We start from the raw sequence: 14959 nt of genomic DNA, 5'->3' as shown, positions 1-14959 counted from the left end.
TCCGGGGCAGCAAAGGCGTGACATGAGTCTGGAATATTCAGTCACATCTGCAGAGGACAAAACTATTCAACACCACTGAGCTAGCCTCTAGGGAAATAAGTTGAAGAGGCTCCTGCTGGCCAAACAGGACAATCTGAGCGTCAATAAGAATAATGAAAGCAATGGGTTGAGACACATCCAATACACTAAAACTGGGCGCCCGGGAGGCTCTCTCAGTTGAGCATCTGACTCTTGGGTTCAGCTCACGTCTTGATTTCAGGGTTGTGAGATCGAGCCTCACATCAGGTTCTGTGCTGGGTGTGGCACCTGCTTGGGATTCTCGCATTTTCTCTCTCCCTCTCCCTCTGCCCACCTCCCTGCTCACGTGCGCACTTGTGTGGGTGTGCGTGTATTCCATTATTTCATACTGTTTTCATAAAAAACAAAAATCTATCACATTTAACAGTTCTGGGGAACAATTCCTGTATATTAAGAACTGGTAAACAAAAAAGCAAATACTTATCCTGCCTTTTCCGTATGACTGTATCTCAACGTAAACAAACTGTTGATAAAGAAAAGTTCCTCCTTCTGGACGTGTTCTGCTGATGAACGGAGAAGGAATGCAAGAGTTTGAATCTCCTCATTTTCAACCTCTGATGACGTGATGAGCCCCAGCAACAATTGCCGTGGCCTCTAGAGCTCCGAGCTTGCAGAAACACACATCGCCGCCCATGAATGAGTCGTTCTCCCCAGAACACAGAACCAGAATGCCGGCCAGCGACCGGAGCTCACTGCCAGTTTGAGAGAAGTATGGGGAAGGGCAGCAGGCAGCGCCCCAGCAAGGCAATCAACAAAAACCAGACTGTGGGAGATTCAGGACAAATGCCAGCCACTTCCCCCAGTAAACTGGAGAGGCAGGGAGACAGAGAGAGAACCATGTAGACTAAAAGGGACCGAAGAGCCAGATAAACTCGACACAGTGTTTGGATCCTGATGAGAACAAACACCTGTGAAAATTCACTTCCAGGGCGCCTGGCTGGCCTGGTCGGGACAGCATGGGACTCTCCATGTCTGGAGTTGTAAATTCGGGCCCCATGTTGGACACAGAGATAACTTAAAAAAAAAAAAAGAAAAATGCCTTTTTTTTTTTTTTTTTTAAGATTTTACGTATTATTTGAGAAAGCTAGAGTGCAGGTGGGGGTGGGCAGAGGGACAAAGTGACTTCCTGCTGAGCGCAGAGGCAGGCGTGGGCTGGAAGCAGAGGCGGGGCTCCATCCCAGGACCCTGAGATCATGACCAGCGCCCAAGTCAGGTGCCTCACCGAGGGAGCCACCCAGGCACCTCGAGGAAAATTCATTTCTAAGACCAGTTGGGACATTTGAACCTTAGCTATGAGATGATATTATGGAACCAAGGTTCTTTTTTTTTTAGTTATGGTAGTGATTTTGTGCTGTATTTTCATTGTTGTTTAGAGAAACATGGAAATGTTGGTGGATGAAATAATGCAAGGTTTGGGATTTGCTTCACAGTTATCTAGTTTGGGGGCAGGGGAATATAGAAGAAGCAAGATTGGATATGAACGGACAACATCAGGGCCGTTCTCTCCACTTTTGTGTATAATTTGAGATTTTTCCAGAATGAAGAGTTGAGAAAAAAGAAAGAGAGAGAAGAAAAGAGAAGCAAAAGTCAGTGTCTTTGAAAGACGTGGAAGAGGATGCTGAACGGGAGGACAAGAACATCACTCCGGGAAGATGGGGTCTGCTGCCTTGGGAACCCAGGCAGAGGAGAGGGGAGCAGCTCCTCACTGGGGCTGGGGCTGGAGGAGGGCAGTGCAGGGAGTGGGTTCAGGTCCCACGAAGCCCAGCCACCGGGTCAGGGTTGAGTGCACATGGCTGGCTGAGCTCCCTGGACAGGGGACAGAGGCAGGTGCACTGGGACAAAGCCTTGGAGAGAAGAGCATAAGAGAAAAGGCAGAAAGGCAGGAGTAGTGCGGGACTCTGGGGGACAAGACAGTGGGGCCAGCAAAGGCCCTGAGTGCTGACCTCACCCCTGGCATGCCAAGAGTAACATGCCATCTGCTGCGCTTGGCCCTGGGGTAGGAGCCAAGAAGCCCACCCCAGGAACTTTCCAGAAAAGGCAAGGCTGCCCTTGATTCACAGCCATCAGAGAACCTGTTGTAGGTTCTGCACATTGCTCCCTGCAGTCCTTACAGGGATGTTTATGAGGCGCTGCCCAGTGCCGGGGTCCTGCGTGGGTCTCCCCTTCCCAAACTTGGGCTAAGTGGTCTGGGTTCCTCCTCCCAGGACTCAGGCTACTTCTACATCCCACCTGCTCCGCAGGCCCCGTTCAAGCCTCCGGCTGTGAACCCCCACTCTCTCCTGGGCCTGCCCGCCACGGCCCGCACCCACCGCCCCATTCCTGGTGTAAATCCTACTCTCTGTGGAAATCCCATGCAACCACAGAGGAAAGGAGAGACCCGTGAATAAATCTGTCTGAGGGCAGCCAGATCAGTCCTTTCATGGGAAACCGTCTCCAAGTGTGGGTGTGTAACGTTTCCACATCTATAGCCCTACAAGAAACCCGCGCGTGCATGGTTTCTATACAGACACATCTTGTTTACCTAGCCCGAGGAGAATTTCTTTGTGAGCATGAAGCTATGATACTATTTTGTGCCTCGCACAGCATCAAATCTGGAACAGGTTCTCAATGTGTGTTTGACTGATTCGTTCAAAGACCTTTCAGGGCCCGTAGTCTAGACCTGGTGGGCGGGCTCCCCTGCAGGGGGAGAGCTGGATGAGGAGAGGGAGCTTCACGCTTTACCTTAAGTGCATTTAAAATGTCTGCATTTAGGCGCCTGAGGGGCTCGGTTGGTCAAGCTACTGCCAGCTCAGGTCGTGATCCTGGGGTCCTGGGATGGAGTCCGGTGTGGAGCTCCCTGCTCAGCAGGGAGTCTGCTTCTCCCTCTGACCTTCTCCCCTCTCATGCTCTCTCTCACTCTCTCAAATAAATAAGATCTTTTTAAAAAATAAAATAAAATATCTGTATTTCAGGACGTCTGGGGGCTCAGTAGGTTAGGTGTCTGCCTTCGGCTCAGGTCATGATCCCGGGGCTCCCTGCTCAGCGGGGAGTCTGCTTCTCCCTCTGCCTCCCCCCTGCTTGTGTTTTCTCTCTCTCTCTGACAACTGTGTGAATAAAATCTTTTTTAAAAAATCTATCTATCTATTTATATCTGTATTTCTTGGGGCGCCTGGGTGGTTCAGTCTGCTAAGCATCTGCCTTCGGCTCAGGTCATGATCCCAGGGTCCTGGAATCGAGTCCCGCAGCAGGCTCTCTGCTCAGCGGGCGGCCTGCTTCTCCCTCTGCCTCTGCCCCTCTCCCACTGTCTCTCCCTCAAATGAATAAATAAAATCTTAAATAATAATAAATAAATAAAATTGCTAAAAATAAAGAAAACATCTGTATTTCTCATACAGCAGTGACTCAAACTCTCATAATCTCGCGTGTGTTCTCAGTGTGGGAGGACTGGGGCCACGTGCGGGATGCCCCAGGGGAAAACCCTGGGTGCCCCCAGGTGCTCCCGTGCGGGGAACGCCCTGCTGGACTAAAACCAACCAGCTCTGCAGATGGGCTCGGAATGGGCTGCCCTTCAGACAGGGCCTGGGAGTCTAAGCTGGGGCCTTGGGGCCGGCCTGTGTCTTAGTTCCAAGATGTTCCAAAAGCCCTTACGGCCAGAGAGGATCTGAACCTTGAACCTTCTGAGTGGAGGAGGGCTCGCTTCGCTGACGAGCCGACATCTTTTACTCGGGATCCATGAGACCCCCGGAATCTGAGGGCTGGGAGTGGCGTCCAGAGCTGGCTGAGGAGGGGCCAGCTGGGCTGTTAGACCAGCCTCATCTTGCACTCCAGAAGCCCTCTCCCTGCTTCGGCCGCACACCGGAGTCTGTTCAGGAACGGTACTGAGCTGTTTGTTCCGCAGCCTGGGGCCGGACAGAGGGGCCTCCACCTGAGCATAGCCTCACCCAAGGGACACCCATCCACCCCTGGGTCACGGTCGCCAAAGCTCCTGGCCTGGGATGGACGGTTTGGGGTTCCGTCCCACACGGAAGCATGGCTGCCCAACAGGAGTCCTGGCCCCAAGGCCGGGTCAGGGTCTTCTGCAGGCAGGGGTGGGGTTGGGTGGAAAGGACCTCTCCCAGCCCCCCTGCCTGCGCGCCCCCCTCCCCTAACTGCCTTCCCTCCGGACTGGCAGCAGCTGGGTCTGGCTTGTCCTGCACCCCCCACATCAGTCCAGTGACTGGTGCATCACCGAGGCTCAGGGAACATTTCCTTCTGAATAAGCACTCAGGGGCCAGGGTGCCCCTGCTCCTGCCATGCTCCATGAGCTCGGGCTGACCGCCCCTCCAAGCCCCACACCAGGAAGGGTTCAGACGGTCACACGGGTCTTCCCTCTAGTCCCTTCTCCATTGTCAGAGTGCAGGCAGGTCCCCTAACCTCTCTGAACTTTGCTTTTCTCTTCTGCTAAATGAGTCTCTGAGGAGCACAGGGGCTTCCCTAAGAGGGAGCTTGCCTGGCCGGGTAGTCAGACCAAGTGCACAGTGTGGCTGACCTGTGCATGGGAATGAAGGCTCTCCAGAATGCGGCCCCAGGGCTGCCCCCCACAACCCTCTCCCCGGACCTTGGCATTGGGGATGCTGCACATCGGGTGAGGGTGAGGGGTCCCGGACATGCTCTTTAGCTCTGCCCATGCGCCCTCCCACCCTCCGTGGCCTGGCCTGGCTGGGCTCCCCGGGGCCCACCCTGTGTGTGTGTCACACCTCCCTGGCAGCTTTGCAGTGTTTTTCCAGGTGGGCCCATCTGGGCGCTCACCTGGCCTGCGAGCTCCCGGGGGAGGGGGGCTGGTGGCCAGGGCCCCAGGGGTGGGCAGAACTCTGGGACCCACTCAAAGGGTGCATGAGGGCCGCGGGCTCCTGGGGGTGCCGGGGTAAGGCGCATAGCCCCCATGCAGGGTGCTGAGACAGCGGACACGGGAGGGTGTCTGTGCAAGAGCAGCCCCCGGCTTCACCGGCTCTTTCTGGAAGACTCAGTGGGGTGTCTGTGAGTCCCTGCAGATTTCTGTCAACTGCTGTATTCAAGAGGAACTGGGGGTGGGGGGCTCAGCGGGGGCGACTGACAGCTTCCCCCCAGAGCCTCAGTTTTGCCGGCAGGGAAATGGGCAAAGTGGTACCTGCCTCCCACCTTCTTCCGGGAGGTTCTCTGAGAGTTGAAGCTTTTCACGGCACTTTAAAAGGCTCAGATGAAAGGCATGGATGGGATGAAAGCTTCTTGGGGCCATATTAAGTTTCTCACAGTTTTGAAGCCCAGGAGGAGGCTGGAGGAAGTGGTCAGCTGCCGGGTACTTGTGAAGCCCCAGAGGGTGATGGGTGGGGAATTAGCATGCCAATCAGCCACACCTAGGGCAAGAGGGGGTGGGGGAGCTGGGGGCCCTTATCTGGGGCCAAAACCTGTCATTTCTCGGAGGAAGGGCCTTAAGGTAAGGTGCTGAGGACACTGGGCCCAGGAGCGGAGGCTGGAAAGGCAGGGCCTTGGACGAGGACTTCCCCTCCCCTGTGCCTCAGTTTCCCCATGTGGGAAAGGAGAAAGCCACGCAGAGGGATAGTCCCCCAACTAGGCTGCACACCCCAACCACCTAGCAAGATTTTATTTCTTTCTTTCACCTAGGAAGATTTTAAAACCTCAACTCCCAGCTGCACCCCCGACGGAATAAAGCTGAGCCTCAAGGGTGGGGGTTAGACCTTGGCATCAGAAGATTTTAAAGTTCCCTGGAGGATTCCAGTGTGTGGGCTGGTGGAGGGCTCGACCAGATTTCTAGAATTATGCCATTCACTAATCGTAAGGCACTTTTGCACCACGTGAGGAGTCTCAGGTGAGGGCCGTAAGGAGAGGGGTTCGGAAACTGAACCTGTGTGTCTGAGTGCCCTCTCAGCCGCCTATGGGAAGGCAGACCAGGACCACCCTGAAATCCCCCCAAAATCCCTCCAGCTCTCTTGTCGGCTGAGTTTCATTCTCCTCCTTGACCAATTCCTTTTTTTTTTTTTCCCAAAGATTTTATTTATTTATTTGACAGAGAGAAATCACAAGAGAGGCAGGCAGAGAGAGAGGAAGGGAAGCAGGCTCTCCGCCGAGCAGAGAGCCCGATGTGGGACTCGATCCCAGGACCCTGAGATCATGACCCGAGCGGAAGGCAGCAGCTTAACCCACTGAGCCACCCAGGCGCCCCGACCAATTCCTTTTTTAAAACAGGGCTGCAAGGAAATGATCCCATCAGGCCATGTTGGGTCCTCCGTTGCTTCTTTTCTACTGACCCTCCTTGGTGGGAACCCCGATGGGCCGTGAAAGGGGACCCCAAACCAGCGGCCAGGAGGGAGGAGGTGCAGGAACGCATCATGGCGCAGGTGGTCCACTGTAGAAGGGCCTGGCTCCTCTCCTCTCTCTGCCTGGGAGACGCCACGTCAGACCTCCTTCCTGGCCCAGCACAAGCTTGGAGGGGCACTGGCATCAGAGTCTCACCGCCTCCCACCAGGGGCTCTGGACCTGCCCCTGTGTACAGAAAGAGAACAGCAACAAGGATTCTCTGGTTGGCCAGACTTAAGTCAGGCTCCTGAAACTTCTCCCAAGTCCATCTGTGCACTTCTGTGTAAAATCCAGTTTTAGGGGACTCCTGGGTGGCTCAGTCGGTAAAGCGTCTGCCTTCAGCTCAGGTCATGATCTGAGGGTCCTGGGATCGAGCCCTGCATCAGGTTCTCAGTTCAGTGGGGAACCTGCTTCTCCCTCTCTCTCTGCCTGCCGCTCCCTCTGCTTGTGCTCTCTCTCTCTCTCTGTCAAATCGATAAATAAAATCTTTAATAAAGGGGCGCCTGGGTGGCTCAGTTGCTGGGTGTCTGCCTTCAGCTCAGGTCGTGATCCCAGGGTCCTGGGATCAAGCCCTGCATCAGGCTCCCTGCTCAACGGGAAGCCTGCTTCTCTCTCTCCTACTCCCCGAGCTTGTGTTCCCTCTCTTGCTGTGTCTCTCTCTGTCAAATAAATAAATAAAATCTTTTTTAAAAATAATAAAATAACATCCAGATTTGGCAAGGACCCTGCTGGGGTGGTTCGGCAAGAACACGCCCTCCCCCTCATCCGACCCCAACATTCTCCACTGTCCCTAGGTGATGTCCGACCCGCTTGACCTGTCTTCAGTGAGGAGCCTGTTGGGTTGATTCAGCCAGAATCCCTGCCTCACTCCATCTCACCCCCGCCAAACGTAATGGAATGTAATTTTATTTTATTCTTTTTAAAGATTTTATTTATTTATTTGACAGACAGAGATTACAAGGAGGCAGAGAGGCAGGCAGAGAGAGAGGAGGAAGCAGGCTCCCTGCTGAGCAGAGAGCCCGATGCGGGGCTCAATCCCAGGACCCTGAGATCATGACCTGAGCCGAAGGCAGAGGCCCAACCCACTGAGCCACCCAGGTGCCCCGGAATGTAATTTTAGTATTGACTTCTTAGTGATCTCCCAGGCGCTGCCCCACTTGCTCCTTGGCTGTACCCCTCACTTGCCCTTGCTGTGCTCACAGCAGAGACCAATCTCTGCCTTCCCGTGCAAAATGCAGATTGTCCCGATCATCCTGAATAAGTTCTGCCTCTCCACTTTTTTTTTTTTTAAAGATTTTATTTATTTATTTGACAGACAGAGATCACAGGTAGGCAGAGAGGCAGCCAGAGAGAGAGGAAGGGAAGCAGGCTCCCCGCTGAGCAGAGAGCCAGATGCGGGGCTGGATCCCAGGACCCTGGGATCATGACCTGAGCCAAAAGCAGAGGCTTTAACGCACTGAGCCCCCCAGGTGCCCTTGCTCTCCACTTTTAACACGTGTCAAGCATCATTTTTCTCTTTAAGGTTTATTTATTTATTTTAGAGAGAGAGCGAGAGGGTGGAGGGAGGGGCAGAGGGAGAAAGAATGTCAAGCAGACCCCATGCGGGGCTGGATCCCATGACCCTGAGATCATGACCTGAGCTGAAACCAAGAGTCAGACACTTTCCGGACGGAGCCACCCAGGCGCCCCCATCATTTTTTCTTTAACACAGAGGTCACTTTTGAGAGTCTGGCCATTTTGAGCACATGGTGCAGGGACCTCCTGACCCAGAGCGGCCCTCAGGCTGTCTGGCCCCACGGCTAAGGGACACGGGAAAAGAGTGAGTGCTATGTCTGGAGTTGCAGGGACAGAGGGAGAAGAGCAGCAGTAGCCCAGTACCCTGTGGGCTTTTCTTTCCTACCAAGTTCTTTGGCCCCTGGTCCCTCCTATTGCTACGATCACTGCCCCTCCAGGCTATTCCAGAATCTACTCCCCCTCCACGTGTGAGGCTCTATAGCAGGCCCTGGGGGACATCCCAAACCTGTGTCACATCATGCAACAAGGCTCTGATGGACTGAAGCTGGCCCTCGGCTGTCTGGGCAGCTCCCTCCTTGCCCCCTCTCTTGGGAGATGCAGCCACTTTGCCGACTGCTAAAAACCCCTACCGTGTCAGACGTGAAGCTTTTACTCTAAGATCTGCTGAGCTCTGACCAATAGCATGGGTCACCGCAGACCCAGATACAAACCTTAGGGCCCTGCACACGCACCTCGAAACCAGGCCAAAGCCCCTCCCACTGCGGACCACCTGCGCCTCCTCCCCCCTGCCGCCGGTTTGGGATCCCCTCTCAGGGGCCATCAAGGTTCCCACCAAGGAGGGTCAGTAGAAAAGAAGCAACGGAGGACCCAACACGGCCTGATGGGATCATTTCCTTGTAGCCCTGTTTTAAAAAAGGAATTGGTCAAGGAAGAGAATGAAACAAGGCAAGCTCTGCCTCTCCCTTCTCGAAACTCCTGCGGGTTTCTATCTACCCTACCCCTAAGCACACCTGGTCTCCTGCACTTGGTCTGCATTTGCAGCCAGTTGGCTTCCCTTGGCCACTCTTGCCCTCGTTCAGCTTGCCCTGGACCCAGCAACAGCTGCGCGGGAGACATGCGATCCTGGGGAACTGCAGCCTGTCGCTGATTTGGTCATAAGCCAGCCCCAGGAGACTGGCTGGGCAAATTAGGGTACATTCATAAGATAGAATATTATGCAACCATTAACTCGTTGACTGGGTGGCTCGGTCAGTTAAGCATCTGCCTTCGGCTCATGTCACGATCCCCGGGTCCTGGAATCGAGTCCCAGGTCCACTTCCTTGTTCAGCGGGGACCCTGCTTCTCCCTCTGCCTGCTTCTCCCCCCCGCTCATGCTCTCTCTCTGTGATAAATAAATAAAGTCTTAAATAATAAAAAAATAAAGTTAAAAAAATTCATCTGTTAGATGGATTCCTTCCCAAAGAAGCGACCTCAAAGGCTGCTTGCCATCCCACCTACCTTTCTCCTTGGGGCACAGGAGCCCCGCTTCCCCAATGGTTTCAAACCTTTCCCCAGGGCAGAGAATCCTCTGAGGGAAGGTTGGGATGCTGAGGCGTCAGGTTGGGGGGGGGGAGGGGGGAGGATGATGCCACAGGGAGGGTCGGTGGGTCCACGGGGCTGTTTGGACTTTGGATCCAGGATGGTGCCTCTAGTAGCTGGCAGTGACTTCACCAACCCTTAGCCCCAGGTTTCCCATCCCTGTAATTTGGGCTCTGGGCCCCCAGGTCCCTTCTAACTCCATGACTCAAACCCTTACCTAGGTTGCATGGGGAGAACAGATAACTACGCAGCAGGACCTCCTGAAACGTGGCCCCCCTGCCCTTCCCCAGGTGTGCTGGAGAGACACCTGCACACATGAGTTCAACCTGTGGGGTTTGCTATGCCCTGCACCCCCCAAAGTTCCAGAGCGTGCCTGCTTCCTGGTTAAATAGATGGGGATGCATTGGTTCGAAGGAAATCTAGACCCAGCCAAAAGGAATCCGTAGCTCTAAGTTGGAAAGAGTCATGGAAAGAAGTCCTCCTGGATATTGTGAAATGCAGAAAGCAAATTACCAAACAGGATGTACATTAGGAACACATCTGTGTTTTTTAAAAGACTCTGTGCTATATATACATGTGGATATTTGCATATGCACAGAAAAAATTTCAGGGAGGGTTGCACGAGAAGCTCTAAGCTCTGGGAAGTGGAACTGGGGCTTTTAGGGGTGGGGGAGGGGAATTTTACTTTTCACCTTCTATGGTGCCGTGTGAATATATTTTTACTCCAAATATGCACTATTTTGTGATTTCTTAAAAAGTAAATATACTACAGCGAAGTGAATAAGGAATAATGGTTATTCCTTTAGTAAGGGTGCATATTATTATTGATATTTGTAGAATTAACCCTTATCTCATAGGTATACATTTTATATTTGTAGAATTTCATTAATGCTTATCTCATTGGTATACACTTTATATCTGTTGAAATACAACATAAATGGAGATGTACAGATGATAATTAATGTTAGGAAAGATTAACAAAATTTATAAGGAGTAAAAAGAATAAGAAAATAATGCCTGCTCCCACCGCCTGGGTTTGACTGATATGCGGTCTGGCGCTCTCTCCCCTGTTCCACACCCAGACGCAAGAGCTTCATAGCCTCGCTTTCCAGGCAGCTTAAAAAAAAAAATTTTTTTTTTTTTTAAATAACTAGATATAGCCTGGCACACAGCCCTATGCCATGGGGAGGCCATAGTTATTTTAAGGTCCTTTATAAGGGAGATTTTTATTCGATTATCACCTTGATGTCTGCTTCAGCCGGGATCCTGCTGTCTGACACCTGGAAAGCCAGGCTCCTAGTCCCCACTCTGGAGCTCGTACACCACAGTTTTTCCTAGGGGTCAGGACTTCCTGCTGCTGTCTGAAGATATGCAGTGTGATGGGGCTGTCCCGATTCATCAGAGGTCCTGCCCCTGAGACCTCCCAGCAGCTGGCCACCCTGGATCCAGGGCTCCTAACGGGCAGTGCCTCCCCTCCAGGCAGTTCTGTTTTTGTCAGCCTTGGCGACAGTGATGAGCTGATCCATCTGTGGGCGGGGCAGAGGACACTGGAGGTCTGTCCTGCAAGGTTCCAAGTCTTCACCCAACCTCCCACTTCTGCTGGATTGTCCTGGAGACAAAGAGCCAGCCTGTAAGGATCTGAGTGCAAAACCCCAATTTTACAAATAAACGGTGAATTTTTTGCATGGTTTTATTTTTTATTTTTATTTATTTCTAATTTATTTTTAAGATTTCATTTATTCATTTGAGAGAGACAGAGAGAATGCAAGCAGGGGGAGCAGCAGGCAGAGGGAGAAGCAGACTCCCCAACACCGGGCTTGATCCCAGGACCCTGAGATCATGACCTGAGCTGAAGGCGGAGGCTTTAACCCCCTGAACCACCCAGGTGCCTGGCACAGTTTTAACACACGCTGATATTTCCAGGGAAGGATCTACGCATAAAGTGATTTTTTTTAGGGACGCCTGGGTGGCTCAGTGGGTTAAAGCCACTACCTTCAGCTCAGGTCTTGATCCCAGGGGATCAAGTCCCACATTGGGCTCCTTGCTCATTGGGGAGCCTGCTTCTCTCTCTGCCTCTGCCTGCCACTCTGCCTGCTTGTACTCTCTGTCTCTCTCTCTGACAAATAAATAAATAAAATCTTTTTTTTTTTAGTGGTTTTTTAGAGTTGTTCAGGATTTCGAAAATCTTATCACCCACAGCAACCCCTTTATCCATCTGCATTTGCAGCCAATGATCTCAAGGTGGTCCCACGAATGGGTGAAGCTTTGGAGTTCTTCACTAATATCCTGGAGGTCATGTCCAAATGCACACACCTTTGTTGCTTTACCTGCATTTCCACTTAATGCTACATTTAGGACGTTTAAGAAAATGATGGTGTAGCTATGCTCTTTTATTTGTGGACTGTCTTTTGGACAGCAAAAGGGATACTAAAAATGATCCGATTTATGAAGAGGCTTTGGGTCCAATAGGGTTGAGATCAACAGCACCAGAAAATATGGTACGTGCTCAAGAAATATTTGTCCAATGACTAACTTAACTATGAAAATAATCCAAGGAAGCTGACACCAGCTCCTTGCTCTGTCCTGTGCATATAGTAAGGGGCCAATGATGTATCTCCAATAAACGTGTGAAAATGATTGAGTTTTGGGAAGAAGAAGATTGCTGTACAGGTTCCATTTAAGATAAACTTGTTCAGGGTGCCTGGATGGCTCAGTCGGTTTAATGTCTGCCTTCGGCTCAGGTCGTGATCCCAGGGTTGTGCTATTGAGCCCAAGTGCCGCAGAAGATTATTTTTAATATAAAAATAGAAGATTCACATATTTTTTACAAGAATATACAATAGGAAGATTTTTTAAAGTAGCCATCATCTTCCTTCCCAGATAATCCTCCATGACGTTGAAAAAAAATTGTGTCCTGGGGACACCCGGCCGGCTCAGTTGGTGGAGCACAGGACTCCTGATCTCAGAGTCCCAAGTTCGAGCCCCATGCTGGGTGTAGTGATGACTGAACGAAATTTAACAAAATAATGCCCTGCATAAGATTAGAAAATTCAGGGATGCCTGGGTGGCTCAATGGGTTAAAGCCTCTGCCTTCGGGTCAGGTCATGATCCTGGGGTCCTGAGATCAAGCCCGGCGTCGGGCTCTCTGCTTGGCGGGGAGCCTGCTTCCTCCTCTCTCTCTCTGCCTGCCTCTCTGCTTACTTGTGATCACTGTCTGTCAAATAAATAAAACAAAAATCTTTAAAAAAAAAAAAGATTAGAAAATTCATACGGGTAGAAAATGAAGGGTTAAAGCCTCCCTCACATATCCCATATATGTTGATTTCTGTACTATATAGATATCCTAACCTGGAAGAACCATACTGTGACCATGATTCTACCCTTTGCCTTTGTAACATAGTAACACTCTTTTTTTTTTTTAAGATTATTTATTTATTTATTTATTTGACAGACAAGAGATCACAAGTAGGCAGAGAGGCAAGCAGAGAGAGAGGAGGAAGCTGACTCTCTGCTGAGCAGAGAGCCCAAAGGGGGCTCGATCCCAGGACCCTGGGATCATGACCTGAGCCGAAGATAGAGGCTTTAACCCACTGAGCCACCCAGGCGCCCCCATAGTAACATTCTTGAGCTCTTTCCATATTGGGGCATCTTTTCTTTTTTTCCTTCATTTTATTTTTAAGTGAGCTCTATACCCAACATGGGGCTCGAACTCACACCCCCGAGATCAGTAGTTGCGTGCTCTACAGACTGAGCTGGCTGGGTGCCCCCATACCAGGACATCTTTATGAGCAGGAGGTACCATTTGTGGACCGCCTGTCTCTTATTGCTGGGCAATTTGGTTACTATTAATTTTTTTCCTCTTAAAACACGGTTGGGGTGCCTGGGTGGCTGAGTGGGTTCAGTGTCTGCCTACGCTCGGTTCATGATCCCGAGGTCCTGGAATCGAGCCCTGCGTCGGGCTCTCTGCTCCATGGGGAGCCTGCTTCTCCCTCTCCCTCCACCCCTCCACCTGCTTGTGCTCCCTCTCTTGACTTCAAATAAATTAAAAAATAATAATAAAATAGATCTTTAAAAAATTGAAACTGCTGTAATAAATATTCCTGTGCCTATATCTTGGCACCCTCTTGAGGGACTGTCTGCACCCCTTTGCCAAGAGACTGGAATCAAATGTCCTCCCCTGTCAAGCCCCAGGCAAAGCCAGGGGAATGGGAGGGGGACTTTGTCTCTCCAATAGCAACCTCTGCTGGGCTTGGCCAGGAGAGCACACACTTAGAAACAACCAGATATGACTAATAGGACCCGTATCAACACGGCTCTCTGGGAGGCAGAATTCTGTGTGACTGGTTTTCTCTACGTTATTCTGTATTGATGAAATTTTCTATAACAAACGGGTATTTTTACACTTAGAAAAAAAAAGCAACCTAGACTTTGTCTTTTTTTTAACCTAGAGTTTATCTTAAATCATTTTGTTTAAAGATTTTATTTATTTATTTGACAGACAGAGATCACAAGTAGGCAGAGAGGCAGGCAGAGAGAGAAGGGGAAGCAGGCTCCCTGCTGAGCAGAGAAGATCTTCGGACCCTGGGATCATGACCTGAGCCGAAAGGCAGAGGCTTTAACCCACTGAGCCACCCAGGTGCCCCTTAAATCATTTTTTAAAAGATTTTATTTAGGACACCTGCGTGGCTCAGTCTGTTAGGCGTCTGCCTTCGGCTCAGGTCATGATCTCAGAGTCCTGGGATCGAGCATCTGGGTCCCTGCTCAGTGGGAAGCCTGCTGCTCCCTCTCCCTCTGCTGCTCCTCCTTTATAATAATACAAATTATTTTATCATTTGCAGCTGTAGAAACTAAAGCACAGAATGGTTGCGTAGCACACTCAAGATCACACAGCTGGGTTGGTGGGAGAACAGGTCCCAAAATTGTGCAGACTGGCTCTAGAGTCTTGCGTGCTTATACTATACTCCCTCCCCTTTGTTAAATAATGTTCCATTATTATAGATCTCCATGACCCTCTGTTTCTTCTGTAAAATGGGTTCATAATACCTACTTAATGTGATTTTGAGAAATGAATGAGATAAAGCATGTGAAGTGTTTGGGGGCATCATGCGTGTGAAACAAATTAACTGACCATCATTAATATTGTGGGGGGCCCTTTTTACCAGGATGGGGGTTCCAGAGGTGGGTTGTCTGTGGACCCAGTCTTACAAGGACACATTCCCTTGAGGAATGTTCTTGATCTGCCCTGCAGAGGGAGGGTGACGGCTCCAGGGGGCTTCGGCTCTGTGGCAGCAATATTCAGAGCACAGAGAAGCTGGGTTTGTGATGTCCAAACTATCCATTCGTGACACAGGCTGGCCTTGCCTGACAGCACCACTTTGAACCTATTCTGTATAGGAAATGCAAGGGCCCTGCAGAGTCAGTGAGACTCAGAGGCCCCAGGCCAGCAGGGCCAGAGGCACCTGCAGGCCTTTAGGGT

The sequence above is a fragment of the Meles meles genome, chromosome 17 (assembly GCF_922984935.1).
Source record: "Meles meles chromosome 17, mMelMel3.1 paternal haplotype, whole genome shotgun sequence".
Lineage (NCBI taxonomy): Eukaryota > Metazoa > Chordata > Mammalia > Carnivora > Mustelidae > Meles > Meles meles.
The sequence above is the reverse complement of the archived record's forward strand: the minus strand, read 5'-3'. Positions refer to the sequence as shown.